The sequence below is a fragment of the Eleutherodactylus coqui genome, chromosome 8 (genome assembly GCF_035609145.1).
Source record: "Eleutherodactylus coqui strain aEleCoq1 chromosome 8, aEleCoq1.hap1, whole genome shotgun sequence".
NCBI lineage: Eukaryota > Metazoa > Chordata > Amphibia > Anura > Eleutherodactylidae > Eleutherodactylus > Eleutherodactylus coqui.
The window spans coordinates 55,699,684-55,717,994 of NC_089844.1; the positions used below are offsets into that span (position 1 = coordinate 55,699,684).

Consider the following 18,311-nt stretch of genomic DNA (forward strand, 5'->3'; position numbering starts at 1 on the left):
GGGGGAATATGGAAACCAATATTACTCCCCCACCAAATCCAGGTTGGCGTATAATATAGCAATGAACCAAAAAGGAGTTCCACCAATCCAGAAGGTGGTTATAATCCACAGGATTTATTGATAATTCAAGGATGAACATACGAAGAGTGCCGCACGATAAGTATAGGGCGATGCGTTTGGGTGCCTTCTTCAGGACTGAAGACTATAGCCTCCTTCTAGATTGATAGAATTCCTTACTGGATCATTGCTATATTATATGCCAACCTGAATTCAGGGGGTTAATATTGTTTTTCATATTCTCTCCACTTCAGTGTAAGTGCTTTAGCATTTATTCTGCATTGCTTATTTGTGGCTGGTCCATTAACCTTAGCGCTACCTATTTTTTCCTCCTGTTGTGCCTGCTTTATATGAGTCCCTTATGGTCCTGGACTGATGGTGAGCGCACTCCTTTGATGCAAGCCCTGTGGGCAGGAAAATGGGATTGCATTATTGTATTCAGTGTTTTTCCAGCTCTTAGGTGTACAGAAGTTACTTTCTTTGCATTCCCCTATTTGCAACATTGCTTCTTCTGTCTTTCCTACTTCATAGAATTGTAGAGTTGGAAAGGAGCACCAGGGTCATCGGGTCCAACCCCTTGCTCAGAGCAGGATCACTAAATCATCCCAGACAGATGTCTGTCCAGCCTCTGTTTGAAGACTTCCAATGAAGAAGAACTCACCACCTCCGGTGGCAATCTGTTCCACTCATTGATCACCCTCACTGTTACAAATTAGCTTTAGGAGTGTTATGTACCATTTTTGTAACCCCTACATACGAAACTTAATGAAAATGTTCTGCTATACGTTTCTACATATACACTACAATAAGATGCATGTCCAATTGTCTGCTTCTCATCACCCAAATCACTACTGACCCCAGATTTTAGAAATCTTCACAGATCTTCCTGCCTACTTTATTTAACATCATTGTCTGCCCCATCACCTCTGTACAGAAACAGGACCTCTCCCGGGTTCTATTGCATTTAGCACAAGAAAATTTTCCAAACAGATAACATTTTATGACATTACAATGCCTGTATTGTATGGAGGAATTTGGAAAGAGCTACTTTAACTTAGGGCACATACAGTATGAGATATTCTAATAAGGAGATATTGATATGTGCACTTACACCAATAAACAGCCCTCCAAAGTGTCAAATGACCAATGATGTTCATCACCATGTGATGGTTTCTTTCCCTCATCCTATTGTATATAGCACCTTTTTCTATAGCCCTACTGTTTGGTCTTTTAGGACCAATAAAGTAACCCTCTGGTCCTGGCCACATAAAGATGGCCACACCAGCTTCTCTGACTACCTGATGCACATTGTGCATTATTATTCATCATTAGTAAGACACTACATCTGCTTTGCTTCTAGAGATGAGCGAACGTACTCGTTAAGGGCGATTTCGCAATCGAGCATCACTTTTTTCGAGTAACTGACTACTCGGGTGAAAAGATTCGGGGGGCACCGGGGGGCGGAGTGGTGGAGCAGGGGGTAGCAGTGGGGAACAGGGGGGAGCTCTCTCTCTCTCTCTCCCCCCCACTCCCCTCTGCAACCCCCGCTCACCCCCGGCGCCCCCCGAATCTTTTCACCCGAGTAGTCAGTTACTCGAAAAAAACAATGCTCGATTGCGAAAATTGCCCTTAACGAGCACGTTCGCTCATCTCTATTTGTTTCCAATCTGCTGCACATCTCAGTGCAGCGGACTGGAATTTGCAAAGAAGGATCAGGTAATATTTACATGTAGCTGTAAAGTGGGCCCCCAGAATTAATTTTACTGGTGGGCTCTTGGCACCCCAGTCCAACACTGCATCCGGCATTGAGGAAGAATCAGAAAGGCTACCATACACATTAGCTGATGGGCTGGGCCAACCAAAAGCAGAAAATTTGTCCAATCCCTATGTAATACGTAAGGTTACTTTAAGTGTAAGGTAAAGGTAAAGTCCCCTTTTTACCAGGCTGGGTATCATTTTACCGACCTCAGAAGGATAGAAGGCTGAGTCAGCCCTTGAGCCGGCTACCTGAACCTTGCAGGGATTGAGCCCACAACCTTCAGGTCGTGAGCAAGAGCTTAGGACTGCATTTCTGTTGCCTTTACACTCTGTGCCCACCAACCTAATTTGGATTTGCTAATTATTTTTTCTGGTAAGGTAAAGCCAATTATGTGTGTTGGAGTTGTTCTACTAGCCTGTTGAAGCATGCAATGCCTCTTTGGCTTAATTTATCTTTTCTTGGATAATTTTAGATTGTTAAATTAGTGAGCAACAGAAAAAACATGTTCATAAAAGACGCCATCACCCAGCTAATGTGTCCTTCAAAAACAGACACTGACTTGTATAATAAATCTTTTTGGAAACCTGAGTGCAGCTAGAATGGACACAGTGCTAATCGTTTCATCTGCACGATTTTCACCTAGTGAATGCATAAAATTGACCTAATTTTTATTGTATCCCTGTGTATATGTACTATAAGAATAGAAGCATTCTCAGAGAGCTTACCAGTGTTCAATCAGGCATCCAGCACTGCGACCAGCAGGAGAGTTATCTGAAACCGGAGAGAAAACAATGCATTAATTATTCACACATCAGATACACAGAACAATTTCTCCTTTTGTATTTGGGGAAGCGAGTGACACCTCTGGGACATAAAGGGTACAAAACCATAATGATGCGAATGAACAAATTCAACACAGTACTAATCTCAGTAAACTCCAATTAAAAATGATTAGATGAAAACAATCCAAAACCAAGCCCACAAAGATAGTTTCTGTTTGTCAGTGATTTTGTAATATGATGTGGCCTGAAAAATGACATAGACCTTGTTTATGTTCCTTTCTGCTCTGACGGCCAACTAGAAAGTTGCAAAAAGGAAGTTTTTAAAATATGCGGATCCTAGAAAGAGAATCATTTGTGGTCCTCCTGAATTGTTCATTGAAGTCTCTCCATAAGGCCTCCGACATTAGTGATTTTTTTATCCATATGTCGGACACGAAAAAAATGGACGGCACATACGGACCCATAATATTCAATGACGCGGCACGGACTACTGAGGTTTTTTCATGGACTGCATGAAAAAACTCATTGCATCTCCAAATTCGGCAATATCACGGATGAGAGCTAGGACATGCAAATGCAAGTCACTGTGTGGGCAGTCCATGTATCGGACAGCACAGGGACAGGTGTCCATGCAGGGTCTGACGCGAGTTGCGCCAAGGGCTCAACTCGGGCACACTGTAAGTGTGCACCCAGCTTAAAGGAGTTTTTCATTTTTTTCCTGTTGATGGTCTATGCTCAACACAGGTCATCAATAGATGATTGGTGGGAGTCCGCCACTCGGAATCTTCGCCAATCAGCTAATTCCCAGTGCCGCTGCCACTACGGACATCGCAGGAAGAAGAAAGTGCTGATCGTAGGACAGCGGCCCGGGTTGCTATTGCAGGCGCAGCTCCGATTGAAGATTTCTGCTTCATGCACTGTCCGTATTAACGGGGATCCCAAGTGGCAAACCCTCACTCACCATCTATTGATACACGAACCTGTGGATAGCTCCTCAATAGAGATGAGCGAGCATACTCGCTAAGGGCAATTACTCGAGCGAGCATTGTCGTTAGCAAGTACCTGCCCGTGCGGAAGAAAAGATTTGGGTGCCGGCGGGGAGGGGCAGGGAATGGAGGGGAGATCTCTCTCTCCCTCTCTTCGCCCCGCTCCCCCCTGCTCACTCCCGCAACTTACCGCTCACCTGCGTCGGCACCTGAATCTTTTCTTTCGAGCGGGCAGGTACTCGCTAAGGACAATGCTCGCTCGAGTAATTGCCCTTAGGGAGTATGCTCGCTCATCTCTACTCCTCAATAGAAAAAAGTGAGAAAACCCCTTTAAGCCTGGGATTACACATTTGTCCGTCTTTTATTACTATACTACAATTTTTTTTAATGTACGGTATGTTTATATACATGAACATGATAATAGATTCATGATTGGTGATGGGTGATACCGTCTTGTGAACCCTGGTGCCATTATGTCATGCGCTATTCCCATAGACCTCTATTTAAAATGCACCTGTTACAAGCGTGATAAATGATCTATGAATCTATACTTCTCTTATGCTGGATTCACATTGTTTTTCTTCCTGTACTCGTCGCTGTAGGAGTTTATTATTTCTTGTATATACAAGTCATGTCTGTTATCCAGTCTGAAAGCTGGGACAATACCTTGCATGCTGTAAGCATTGCCGCTCATCTTGCCAACCACAATGCAGCTGCTAGCTGCAGGGATTTATGGAAAAAAGAGCAGAAATGGTGAGTGGGCCGAGAATAAAATGACATCTTACATCAGGAAAACAAACAGATGATGAATGTAGAAAGACGACACTGAGGATCCTCGTCCATTCAGTTTATTAAGTGTTCACTCCACACAATCACAGATTGATACAGGTGTTTTAGGTATTTTCACCCCCACTTTATTATGTCAAATCCTAGCTATATACCAACAGATTATTTGGCCTATGTGATCAATATTTACTGTTTATATGAAAAAAATCAGATCAAATATGGTAATGATGATTGCTTCCAACCAACTGGAATCCGATGAACTGCTCAGAAAACATATTGGTTATGCGTAAAAAAAGTTCAATTCAGTGTTTCAAACAATAATTCCACATGTTGCCAATGCAAATCTAATGCAAGTTCCACAAAAAGTAGATAACAGCAGTGGCTCTCAAGCTTCAGTCCTCAACAGGTCATGATTTGACAATATCTTATAAATAATTGTGAGACAGCGTAGGTTCTGGCGGACGTGTGGTGGCCTTGTCATGGCCCACCAGTGTTACTAACGGTCACCCGCATTTATCAGTGTGTGTTTTTTTGTGCATGTGGCTTGCTATAGATGCTGGAGGGGCACAGGATGGCATGCTAGTGTGGTACACTCTTTTAATACAGGGCAATCCATTGCTTTGTCAGTGTGGGTTGTACTCCTGTATTGTGTGGTGCACTTATCTATGGCAGTCATTCTTGGTATTGGTTCCTATTGTGCAGACTAGGTTTGTTAGCAGTCACCCATCCCCCAACCTGTGTTGAGTTGGGTGGCTGCCCACTAGTCTGCACATGAACATGTTGCTAATCTGGCTTGCTGCATGCTACCAGGGTATATGCTGATTGAGCCTTCCCTGCAGTATATATCTTGTATCTGGCTTCATTTTCTGTGAGTTGTATCCTATAAATAACACCTGTGGTGAATACACATCAGATATGGTGGATGACCAATCCTCCATACCTCTGTGCACTTGCGCTATTAGGGTGGTTTCATATCTGCATCCAGGGGTCCCAGTTTCCTGCTCCATTCGGACAGCAGGGAAGGGGAATCCCCTGGTCGAACAGCTCTTATGACTGAACTGAACAGCGCCGAACAGATATTATTGACCAAAATGGGGTCCGTTTGGTTTCTGCTCAGCTGCCCAGCATTTTACCCGAGCGCCTGCAGAGAGCGGCACGTACTCACCCGCGGCTCTGGCTGTTTGATGTGCCGGCTTGCCGGGCAGCCGGTGCATGCGCAGACCGGAGCTGGCGGCGGGTGAGTGACAGCATGCCGCGGTTTGTTTGCCGTGCAAGATTTCGCGGCCAAACCGCGGCCGTCTGCATAGGATTGCATTTGTTAATGCAATCCTATGCAGGCTTCCAATGGTGGAAATACCACCGCGGAATTTCCGCCCGTCTGCTGGTGGCCTTACTCTTCAAGGGAGATGGAAGAATACCTCTGCAGCACCACCTATTAGAAGGCAGCATTCCTGCACGTTGATTGTTAGACTATTTATACAAGCCTTGTAACAATGACTGGTAATTGAAAGCCAAGCCAGAATCCATACATAGACAGCTGTTTTACGGTGTTTGTCCCTCATCAATGTGTAGTAGGTTTCTGGCTTGGCCAGTAAAAGGCCTGTAATGTGGGTTGGCAACGCTATCTTTTCTCCTTAGGGAGAGCACCTAGAATCGAGTGAATTTGGAGACTTATGCTCCTCTGGGTAATATGCAAATAAGAGTACCTTCTCTCCCTAAGCAGAAAAGATAGCGTTCCTGACTATACTTTTTTGTGTTACATAAATGTACTTATTTTTTTATGGTTCGCCCACTTTTATATATGTCCGATCTCTTTTTGACTATGTATTTAACTGATGGCCCAAAAAAGATATAATTCATTTTTCATTTTTGTTCTGCACAGATTTCTCCTGGTGTGTATTGTGGTAATATGTGCAAGTAGACAATACTTTTTTGCTTTGCATTTTCTTTTTTAGTATTATTAGTCATGTGATTAGCTAAAAATACTGCACATGAGAAGGACTAATCTAAACCTGACCTCCTGCATAGTTACTTAGGTGGTAAAAATGATTTGTGCGCACGATCACCGCTTTAGATCAACTTAGAAAATATAGGAAGAGTCATCACTATCATCACTTTGAGGACCTGTAACACCAGCTTGTGTTTATTTCATCTGACAGAACATGGTAAAAGAATCTTTCACTAACTACTACCATGATTATATACTAAAGAAAAGTAATGACTTATAAGTATTACTTAAAAGTAATGAAGCATAACAAGAATTCTCGAAGCTAAACTTGGATGCAAAGTGGTCTGGAGTTGCTGAGAACATAAGTCGCCTCAGTTAACCCTAAACCACACTGGGAATTACAAGGCATTTTAAAGCAATTCCTGGATTTATCTTCCCAGTAGTTTAAATTTAGACTCCATGTCCCCATGCTGCTCGCTGCAGCCGCTTCTGGAAAACTTGTCTTTCTTGTGGATAACTATTGCTTGACAATAAAAATGCAGTAGGTGATTTCTTGGAAATTTTTATGGGAACTTATCAGCAATTAACTTCTTCTTCATAATCCCTATCCGGCTTTACTTCTATTTTTAATAAATCTACCTGGTAAAGCGAGTCCTACATGAATATGAGCTTTAAAATAAGGTGAACGCAATAGCAATAAATGTTCAGGCTGCAAACAGACATGGTATTTTGAAATGTGTAACAGAGACTGGGGGAATTTATGAAGTGTGTGTAGGGGGAAAAGTTGCCATACTTAAAAGGAGTCAGTCACCTACATGGGCTTAAAGTAGCAGACCCACTGAGTCCAGCAATGTAAGTTTTATACTTCCCCCCTCCCATCATTCCTCTGGTGTCAGCGCTAGAAGCCATCCCTCCGTGTACTGAGTGGCGCTCCTAAGTAGTCCTCCCATTATAAAATTAGAAGGGGTGGACTACTTAGCGTTCTGCTCAATGCATTCCAGTGCTGGCACCAGGGAAACAACGGGAGAGCTAAGTATAAAACTTACATCCCCAGACTCCATGGGTCACCTACTTATAGGGCTGAAAGTAGGTGTCAGATTGCCTTTAATTACTGTCTGTTCATTTTATTTCCACCTATTGTATTAGTATTTTTATTATTAATATTTTATCATGATGTTTTTATGTATTTATGGATTTATCGTACTTTTGATTATTGTCACATTGTAATCAATTTTGAGATTGGTTTGAGAATGGAACCAGTTACAGCAGCCCAGCACAAGGCACAGCGGCGGAAGGGTGAGTGCAGCCAATCGGGAACTGGGGGCGTCACCTGGCTGTCAAGCAGCCCATCACTAGGTCACCACCCATACTTGTGGTGCTGACAAGATACAATAGTACCAGGGAACCAATATAATTTGCATATGAAAATCAGATTTTTAAAATCTTTTAACGAATTCCTCGTCTATTTGTTTCTTGTTTATTTTATTGTACCAACTACTCAATTTTACTACTTTTATTGTTTGTGTTGTCATTTGGTGACTGTGAGTAATCATGTGATGGGATGACACCACTCGTTGTATCTGGTACTAAAATGTGTTGCCAATAAAGCATTATATCCATCCCTTGCCTCCCTATCTTCAGCAGCGCTGAGTCCTCCCCTTCCTGTGACGGAGCTGGCAGCAGCTGATCTTCTCTGCATTTCAGTGTGTTGTGCCGCCAGCACATCTGCTTCAGGTGAGTGCATTTCTGAACTTTATCACTGATCGTATCCAGGTGTCCTTCACATGGATCGCTCCTTCTTATTACTTTAATGTGTAACAGAGACCGGGGGAATTTATAAAGTGCTGTGCACCACTATTGTGGACCGGAAAAAGTTGTGCAAAAATATGCGTGGCTTAGCAGGAGGGATTGGATGCGCCCGTGGCTCAGCAGATGTACTATAATTTATACCAGTAATCGGTGTAAATTATAGAAGAAATCTCCACCAGGTCATAGATGGAATACATTTCAGTTTGTGGTGCACAGACGGCCCAACACGCCCCAAATTTCTATAACTAAACATAATCAAAAGGGGTATTCCAGGTCTCTCTATTTTCACTGTTGATGACCGATAGGTCATCAATAGATGATCGTCGGACAACCGCTGCTCAGATCCCCACCAAGGGCCACTGTCATCGGAGTTAGTGCAGAAAACAGAAAGCGCTAACTATAGTACAGTGGCCTGAATTGGTATTGCAGGTGCCACTCCCGTTAAATTCAATGGAAGCTGTGCTGCAGTACCAACCCAGGTTGCTGCCCTATTTATTAACCCTTTAAGAATACAGCCATTTTTCATTTATTTTACTTTTTTTCTTCTCACTTTCAAAAAATCATAACTTTTTATTTTTCCATCGACATAGCCACACGAGGGCGTGATTTCTGCGGGACAAGTTGTATTTTCCAATGATACCATTTAAATGTACCCCAAAATTTCTAATTGGGGTGAAATGGAAAAAAATGGCACTGTGCCATTTTTTGGAGGGCCTCGTTTTTGTGCCATATACGGTGTGGCAAACATGACGTTTTCTGTGTGATTACAGTGATACCATGTTTACATAGTTTTTTTGGTTGCACTACTTTTTAAAAATAAAATATCTTAATTGTTTATTATTGCCATTTTCTGACTGCCATAACTTTTTTATTTTTCTGTCAACAGGGTTGTATGAAGGCTTGTTTTTTTGCAGGACGACTTGTGGCTTCTATTAGTACTATCTTGGGGTACATATAACTGTTTGATCGCTTTTCTGTGCAGGAAAAATAATGTGTTATGTTAAATTAGTGACAAAGTTCTTTCTTCTTGAATTTATGGAGCATCTTTTTAGCAGGAGCTTAGATAGGGAGAAATTGGGTAATATCTTATTTGTAATTGATGCATGGTGCATTGCTAGCTTTGTTACCTTCTATGAGACTATTGAACCCTACCTTTAAATAGGCACTCTGCTGTACTTTCAACACACTGCATAAGTCAACAGTACAAGTGGATATAGAAATTTGAAATATATCTCATTCGAAACAATTGCCTTTTTCTCCAGTTATGAGCGGCTTCTTCTCCTTACCCGACCCATTTGCACTGATTTTTCACTCTTAATTCACTGTTCAAATTTTGAGAACAGCAAGACAGTTCAGCTCAGGGATAAAGTTACATGCTATCCACAGAAGTCTATGGAAAAGAGAGGGAAATGAGAAAGCAGCTGCAGAGTGAGAGACACTGAGAGGCTACTGCTGAAGGCTCTAGTAAGTGTTTTATCACCCCTGCGCTGGATTCACATATACCTTACTCTATACTGCTATATAATATCCCCCGTGCTGCTGCTTCTACAGTCTGCTACAGAGAGAGAGGAGAGCAGGATCTTCCCTTTTCTATATGTGCATTATATAGGAGATATCATAGCAGCTTGTCTCCTCCTAGTAACTCAAGGCAAACTGACAATTAGAGATGGAGCCTGCAGAGGGGAAAATTGCAGAAAATTCTGTTTACAAGTCAGAATGTCCAGAATGGCCAGAAATATTGCTACTTCTCAAGTACACATACAATAGCTTATTCTCAAAAGTCACCTGAAATGATAGGTACACTTTAAGGAATGCATTGAGCTGAGCATTAAACTCTATTCTAGGAGCTCATATACAAATCGTAAGCCTCCACTTAAAGCCCTGAGGACAAGGAATGATTCAGAGGGGTGAATCACACTGTTCACAGCATCCACCCTCAGAGAGACGCTTTAACCTACACAGGCGGCATCGAGCACTGACATATGCAGAACAGGACAGAGCTGTTTATTGGACAATACAGAAGAAGTGATTTCTTTATATCACTTTGCTAATTAAAGACAAGCCAGCTCTGGGCGATGTCATGTCTAACTGCAATGCAGTCTGCATAATTGATCTCCGTCTGACTAAATTAAGCTTTATAGGGAAAAAATTAAAATATTGAAAATATATAACTATCCAATACAGTCCTTTAGGCTACACAAGCCTGGGTAAGTGGCTAATATCAGACCATAGATGGCAAGGTCAAATCTACAGGATTCTCCAAAAATGTTAAAGCAGAAGGGCTGGCAGCAATAAGTGATATATACCTCTAGCACTTACACATGAAGGAAAATACCCCCCGGAGAATGGACTGTGAAATAATGATATTAATTCTTAATATCAAGGTTATGTCGAGGGGAAAGATGGTCTCCGTTCCTGAAGGCTTCTTTAAATAACCCATACCCTAGTACAAAGGGTCAACCACACAAGCACTAATGATATGAATACAGGCTGGTCCACGAGTCAAACTGTTGTGCCAAAAAAATGCCAAACAGGATATATTGCTAAATCACCTTCAGTTTAGGAATCTGTAGGGGTCCCAGTGATAAATTCCTGAATGACTATACATTTATGTGATAACCTATTAATATGCCATAAATGTAAGTGGTGGGAAAAGCCCTTTAACCTTTTAGTCACCAGCAATATGTGTTTCTATGGCAGTCACTAATTGGCCTTAAGCTAGGCCACTGTAAAAACACAGGAGTCCCATATCAGCAGACTCTGAACAGCAAATTAAGGCTCCGGGCTCCTGCTCTAACAATCGGGAGTGAAGAGACCTCTGTTACGGACTGTTTAACCTCTTACGTGCCACAATTAATAGTGATGATAGAGAAGGGGGGTTACCCATGTCATCCATTGGCACCCCACAATGTGATCACATTGTACCCATGAGCACCCATGGTAGCTGGAGGCCTGATCAAGGGCACCGGATCTGCCAGTCATGCCAGCCTGTCAGACCTGGCCACCCGCAGGATCAGGTTGTGGAGCTGTCAAAAGTACACTAAACAGCACTACTACATAAGTATTGCAGTATAGTATACCAGAGATCAACTGAACTGTCGCATCTTCACGTCAGAAGCAAACAATATATGTAAATAAAGTTAAAACTTTTTTTTTTTTTTTTTTTTTAAAAAGAGGAAAAAACATGTTTTTTTCCCCCTACAAACCTCTATTACTATGTAAAAAATAGATGACCTATCCTGAAGATAAGCCATCAATTGTTTACAACTGGACAACCCCTTTAAATACTTATTTGTACAATGATGTATCTTGATCAGCGTGATCCCTTTTAAACTATAAATGAAGTGACTTGTTTGCATTTGTTTCTTATCCTATAAGGAAAATCTCATAATAAATCCCTAAGTATTGTATATATAAATATTCTTTAGAACTGTAAGGCTGGGTTGACATAGAAATCTCACGGAACGACCGTGCGGAAAAACTGTGAGATTTCCACGGGATAAGTGCAGCATCAAAACCTGCGGCCTTTAGCCGTGGATTTTGGAGCGGCTTCGTCGCCTGCATTCCGTTGCGGCCATCTCTCCCCGTAGAGAGGAGAGAGGTCGCGTTGGATACAGAGAAATAATTGACATGGTGTGTCTTTGATTTCTGTGCTGGATGTCAATTTCAGCACGGCTTGGAGGGAGTGTGGGGACGAGATTTTTGCAAATCTCGTCCACTTTGCTGGCTAATTCTGGGATTAAAAACACGGGTGGAATTTCCGCGCAGAAAGTCTGCACATACATTCCGCATCAATTCCACCCGGTGTGAACCCAGTCTAATATTGGACAATTAGGCCATATGTATATTTATTTATGTCCTCGTGTAGAAAGATTGCTGTTAAGGTCACAAAATGCCCATTACAAGACAATAGCTCAAGTCTTAACCTGCAAATACATAATGTGCCCTATAAATGTTATATCATCTCCAATTATCCTACACTAATTGGACAGAGAAACAAACATGACACAGTTACATTAGGCAGCCTTAGTTTCTGGGTGTGTAAAGTTACTGCAGATATGTGCAAGTAACTGGCTGATCTCAGCTACTGGTGCAATATCATTTGATTAGGTAGAAAATCATCAATAGATGTAGCTACAAAACTTAGAATATCAAGGCCCTATTCCACAACTGTGGCCCTATTCAACAAGTGCAGAGAAGTGGGGAAAAAGCAAGTACTGAGGAAGGCCATATGTGATGACCAAAATACTAAGCTACCTAAAGTAGGACAGAAGTAGAAACAGGGGACAATACCCCATTAGGCTAGTTAAAAAGAAAGAATAGCATGGCCACCAGCCCCTCATACGGCCACCATGAACCACACTTGAACTTTCTCTACACAGTTCAGTAGACCCTCTCATTTATAGGAGGCATTCTTTACTGAACCGCACTTACACTTGTTAACATCGGGATATGATCTTTATATTTAGGCTAAATCTATATTTATTATAAATATTCCTTCCAGTTAATCAGTCCAGAACACGCTATTTAAGGTGGGCGGACTATGTGGGCCCAATTATACCTACAGTCGCCCTGAATATCATTATCTCCCTATGTTTGGGACTGACTCTAGATACTACTGGAGGTTGATGACTCTTATCCAAGGGACTTCTTTTCTAAAATAAAGCTTGATACTTGAGACTATTCGATATAGCCCCATATAGACCCCCCCCCCCATTTGATTATTATGATACGTACGAGTATAACTGTCTGTTTGTCTTTTTTGTTTATTTATGGTTTGTCCATGGCCCAGAGTTTTTAATATATATTAATAAAGATTTGATTTTAGGGATCTTCTGTGATTAGGAATAAATACATTGAAATCCAATGCTTTCGATGGTCGCCATTTGTGGGCAAGTTTTTACATGGCAAAATACCAGTGTAAATACAGTTGTGTGAATAAGGCCTTAATCAAAACCCTCAATGAAGTCGCAGTCCCCATAAGCAATGTAAGCAGTTAACAGCAGAAATCGGTGTTCTTTTCAATAATTTTGTATTCACCGATCCCCGCTGTTGTGGCAGGACGACGACTGTCAGTCATGTCCATTTACCGGAACTGCTTCCCAGATAGGACATACATTTACATCCTGTGACCGAAAGCGGTTAAAGTATGTGTCTTTTTGTGCATATAATTGTATCTTCTAAATAGAATGGGGCGATTTGATCTAAAGTTAAAATCTCAAATTTTTTTCAATCTTGTCTTAATTTTTAATTTTAATTAAGACCCTCTTTCTTTCTTTGTTTTTTTTGCTAAACAAGCTAAAATGCTAAAACCCTTTTTATTTTCCATAAGGGAATCGCTTACAGAGCAATTACTTCCAATGTGCTGATTATTTAGACTGAATGGCACAAGTCTTGTAAATCAGTACTAAGGGTGGCTTTACACAAGCGTGTTTTTGTGCGTACATATGTGCGTACATAGGTGCGCACCCACGTACGTGCAAAAACACGTGTGAATGCAGGTCCGTGCATTGCTTTCAATGGAGCCGCGGCTGCTGCCAGCGGCTCCATTGGAAACAATTGTCTGCCGAGACCGCTGCATTCTTTTTCAGGGAAGGGCTTTACATATAAGCCCTTCCCTGAAAAAGAAAAAATTTTAGTGTAAAAATAAAAATAAAAAATATACTTACCTGTCCGCCGCTGCTGTGACCCCCTCGGGGATGAAGAACACATCTGCCGCATACGGCAGATGTTTCCTTCATTCCCGCTAGTAAAAAGAATTCCCTGTTGCTACATCTGCCACATCTGTGGCAAATGCAGCAAAGAAATTCTTTAATTCTCTACTGCAGCTGTCACACATCAGCTGCGGTAGAGGATTCTGCTGCCATCAATTGATTTCAGGGAAGGGCTCTAAATATAAGCCCTTCCCTGAAAATCAAATGAAAGTGGTTTAAAAAACAAAAAAAATACATACTTACCTCCCTTCGGCTGCCGGGGCTCAGTCGCGTCTTTTCCTTGCTGCTGAATCCCCGCCTGCTGAAAGAGCTGAATGTGATTGGCTGAGGTGCTCAGCCAATCACAGGCAGCTCTCGCCCGTCATTCATCGGCGAGAGCTGCCTGTGATTGTCTGAGCACGTCAGCCAATCACAAACAGCTCTTTCAGCAGGAAGGGATTTAAAATCCCCACCTGCTGATAGATCAGCACTAGAGAGCCGGGGACAGCAAGAAGAAGGCGTGGTTGAGCCCTGGCAGCCTGAAGGGAGGTAAGTATGTATTTTGTTTTTTAAACCACTTTTACTTGTTCTTTATCCCCGCGGGGGTCACGGCAACGGCGGACAGGTAAGTATATTTTTTATTTTATTTTTTTTTTACACTAAAATTTTTCTTTTTCAGGGAAGGACTTATATATTATAACCTCAATCCTCACGGACCCCATGAACTTTCTGCATTCCTTATCCAAACAATCATTTTCTCCTCTACTGTGCTGTCCCCTTCAAGACACATAAGCACCGAGAGACAGGTTAGGAATCAAGCACAGTGCTGATTGGCCCGAGCCTCAGTCAGTCAACTCTTGGACTGTATACTGCACAAGCCTTCGCTGATTGCCTGAGGCTTGGCAAATAAGCTCTATGCTTGATTCCTGAATGTCTCTCAGCTTACAGAACAGTACAGTGGTAAACTGCATGGCATCCTGCACAGCCTGTTTCTCATTAGTCTCACCTATTGAAGGCATGGGTAATATCGATTTTATGATTCTAATGAACCGTGCCTCAACAAAATGACGATTAATCAAATAATTTTGATTAATTGCTCAGCCCTACTTCCAACATCTCAGAGAGACATGCTAGAAGATAGAATTAATGGGGATCCTGGTGCTGATGCCTTCATTACTAGAATGAAAGGGCTATATTATTATCGCCCTTGCATCTCTCCAGGGTAAGGGCCCTTTTAGAAGTGACAACTTGTTGGGCACAGATCCCCGACAGGTCATCCCAGCAATAATTGATCCTGTGCTTTTACACAGGAAGGAGCATTGCTGATTGGATGGGGCAGAGCAGGCTGGTGATCGTTCACGCCCACCTCCATTCACAGTAAACAGGCAGTCTTTCATAGATGAATGACTGCCTGTTTACACTGGCCAATACGGTGTTCAGTTTTCTGCATGCAGAAACTGAACAACGAATGAGACATGAACAAATTCAGTTGGGCATGCATTTACACTTAACAATGGGCGAAGCATGCATTGCTTTGCATTTTTTAATTATAAAATAAATAAGGACTCCATTTTATTCTTGGATACCATAGATGCCATTGAATTGTACTCTCCCATTTGCATACTGCCAAGAATATCATAAGTACATAATCGATTGTCTAAAAGTCCCCATAAAAGTTAGATAATTGTCAGATGAACCTCCTGATTTCCTAGTGACCAATCAACAATCTAATATGTATCAGGGTCTCACAACTTTGGCAAAGGTCAGGAAAGAGAACAATCATGCATGTTGGGTTTCAGAGGGGTCTGGCAGCAGCTTGTCTCCTTCTGTCCTTTAAGAAAAACAAGCATGCTCTGCCGGGCCAAGCATGCATGTTTATGGGGGAGTCAGGAGACATAGCTGCTGGCTGAACCTTAGACCTCGTTCACAAAAGCGTGGTTTTAGCACAGTATAGTTGTATAAAAAAAAAAAAAAAAAAAAATCGAGGCCATACTGCGCTAAAAATCGCGTTAACTGGTGATTTTTCATGTGCAGAAGACATAATCTCCATGCGCGTGAAAATTGCCCATTCACTGAAGCAGCGTGTTGCTTAAAAAAAACGCAGCTGCTCCAGGAGGAGAGAGAGAAGAAGCCCCAAGAAGCTTGGGGATTTCCCCATAGCAGGGAGAGAGAGAGCGGGGCTATGGGGGATTAACCCATAGCCCCGCCCTCTCTCTACCTGCTATGGGTTAAACCCTGATAGCCCTGCTCTCTCTCTCTCTCTCCCTGCTATGGGTTTATTCCCCACAGCCCCGCTCTCTTTCTCCCTGTTATGGGTTAATCTCCCATAGACCCGCTCTCTCTCTCCCTGCTATGGGTTTATTCCCCACAGTCCCGCTCTCTTTCTCCCTGTTATGGGTTAATCTCCCATAGACCCGCTCTCTCTCTCCCTGCTATGGGTTTATGCCCCACAGCCCCGCTCTCTTTCTCCCTGTTATGGGTTAATCTCCCATAGCCTCGCTCTCTGTCTCCCTGCTATGAGTTTATCCCCCATAGCCCCACTCTCTCTCTACCTGCTATAGGGATCCCAAGGAATATGCCCATTGTGCAGAGGGAGAGAGGGCAGGCCTTGCGAGAGTGGGCAAGGCTAGAGGTCTCCTCCCTGGGATTTCCCCATTGTGCTAAAATCAGGTTCGTGAGAACGAGGCCTTAATGCTCTCTTGTTTCATGAATGCAGATGATTTCTAAAAGTAAGTTGATGTAATGCATATAATAAATCCCTATTCAGCAGGTCATAGCCTGAATTTCCTGCGGATTCTTAAAATTCCCTTCTGGTAACAAGCAATGTGTGATTGGATTAAAGGTACATATAAATGCCTTTGTTGGAACAAGTACCTACAACCGTCATAATAAATGACTTAATAGAAGTATTGCAGCTAAAGACACTCAATGATGATGATTAAAATGATTAATCATTGCTATTGAATTGAATTGTTAACATCAAAGAGACTAATCATTTCTGGTTAAACTGGCATGAGGGTGTCTGCACATTACAGCAACCATTCAGCTTTTAACTGTTTATTTGTATAGTGTAATGAGCATTTAAAAATGTAAGTCACTCCCAAACCGACCAAACACGTTTTGTATCACACCATACGTGTTGACTTCATGTAATAGCAAGGGTCCAGCATGCAGCACAACTGTAAGAACATGGCTGTTGTATAATAATATAGTTGTCAGAGTCAGAATAAATGGGTCTGCTGGATAAATTACAAAGTGGGGATGCATTGGGGAAAAGTCACTTCTATCTACTGAGCCAATTGCAGACTAATTACTAATTACTTGTGTATGATACATACTACGGCAAAAAATGGAATAATGATGTTACAAAATACGTAGTATCAAATAAAAAAAAAAAGGAAAAATGACTGCACTCTGTAAAAGAGATAATACCACCCAAAAAAATGTATCACCTACCCACAGGATAGGTGGCAAATGTTTGATTGATGGCGGATCAATGTACGGTACTCGGTAATCTACCTCAGGGCTTAAACACAGGGGCGGGTTTTAATCCCGTTATGCAGCCCTGAAAACCACAACTGCATAATGGGAAGAAACAAAAGCATTGATTTCAATGGTTTTGTTTCCACTAATGGGATTCTTGCACGTTAATACCGGTACCACGTTTGAGAAAGATAGGGCAGGGCCTACCACCCCCACCCCCCCCGGTTCTTTTTTCAAACTTAAAAAGTTTAAATAGTCAATAAAAATAAAAATGGTTCATGCGCTAATATGCTCTGTAGTAGGTAGTGTACTAGAGCATGCGGCCCATGCGTTTTTGCCCTCAGTCTCATAAAAGGGAATGGGCTGGTGGTTATGCATGTGCATCACCTCTCCATTCATTAGAGGAACTCTGTTCTCATAATCGCTGGGGATCCCAGTAGTCAGACCAATGGAAATGTATCACCTATGAAAAGGAACTTTGCCTTCACTGCCATTCTGGGTTACTGCATGGATAATGGAGTTTTGTGTTTTCGACAGCACAGCAGCTACATATACTCATACAGTGATTAGAGATGAGCGAACGTACTCGGTTCGGGTGTTTTTGGACCCGAGCACCGCTTTTTCCGAGTAACTGACTACTCGTACGAAAAGATTCGGGGGGCGCCGGGGGTTGCAGAGGGGAGTGGGGGGGGGGGGGGAGAGAGAGAGAGAGCTCCACCCTGTTCCCCACTGCTACCCCCTACTCCACCACGCCGCCCCCCGGCGCCCCCTGAATCTTTTCGTCCGAGTAGTCAGTTACTCGGAAAAAGCGGTGCTCAAGTCCAAAATCACCCAAACCGAGTATGTTCGCTCATCTCTAACAGTGATCATACTAGTGATCATCCGACTGGTAGGTGCCCTGAGCGATGGACCTCCATCAATTAACTATTGATGACCTATCCTTAGGATATCTCAGTAATAGCTTCAGAGTCAGATAATCCCTTTAACCCCTTCCCGCTGCAGGGCGTA

General features: G+C 42.4%; 1 protein-coding gene across 4 annotated transcripts in view; it reads right to left on the reverse strand.

The window, feature by feature from the left end:
- MAP2 (microtubule associated protein 2) overlaps positions 1-18,311 on the reverse strand; it is a 251,527-nt gene that overhangs the window by 214,645 nt on the left and 18,571 nt on the right. For all 4 annotated transcript variants that reach the window (XM_066575645.1, XM_066575643.1, XM_066575642.1 and 1 more), the window contains exon 2: positions 2,542-2,587. The gene's annotated coding sequence lies outside the window, so the exon portion shown is untranslated. The remainder of the gene's footprint in view (positions 1-2,541; positions 2,588-18,311) is intronic.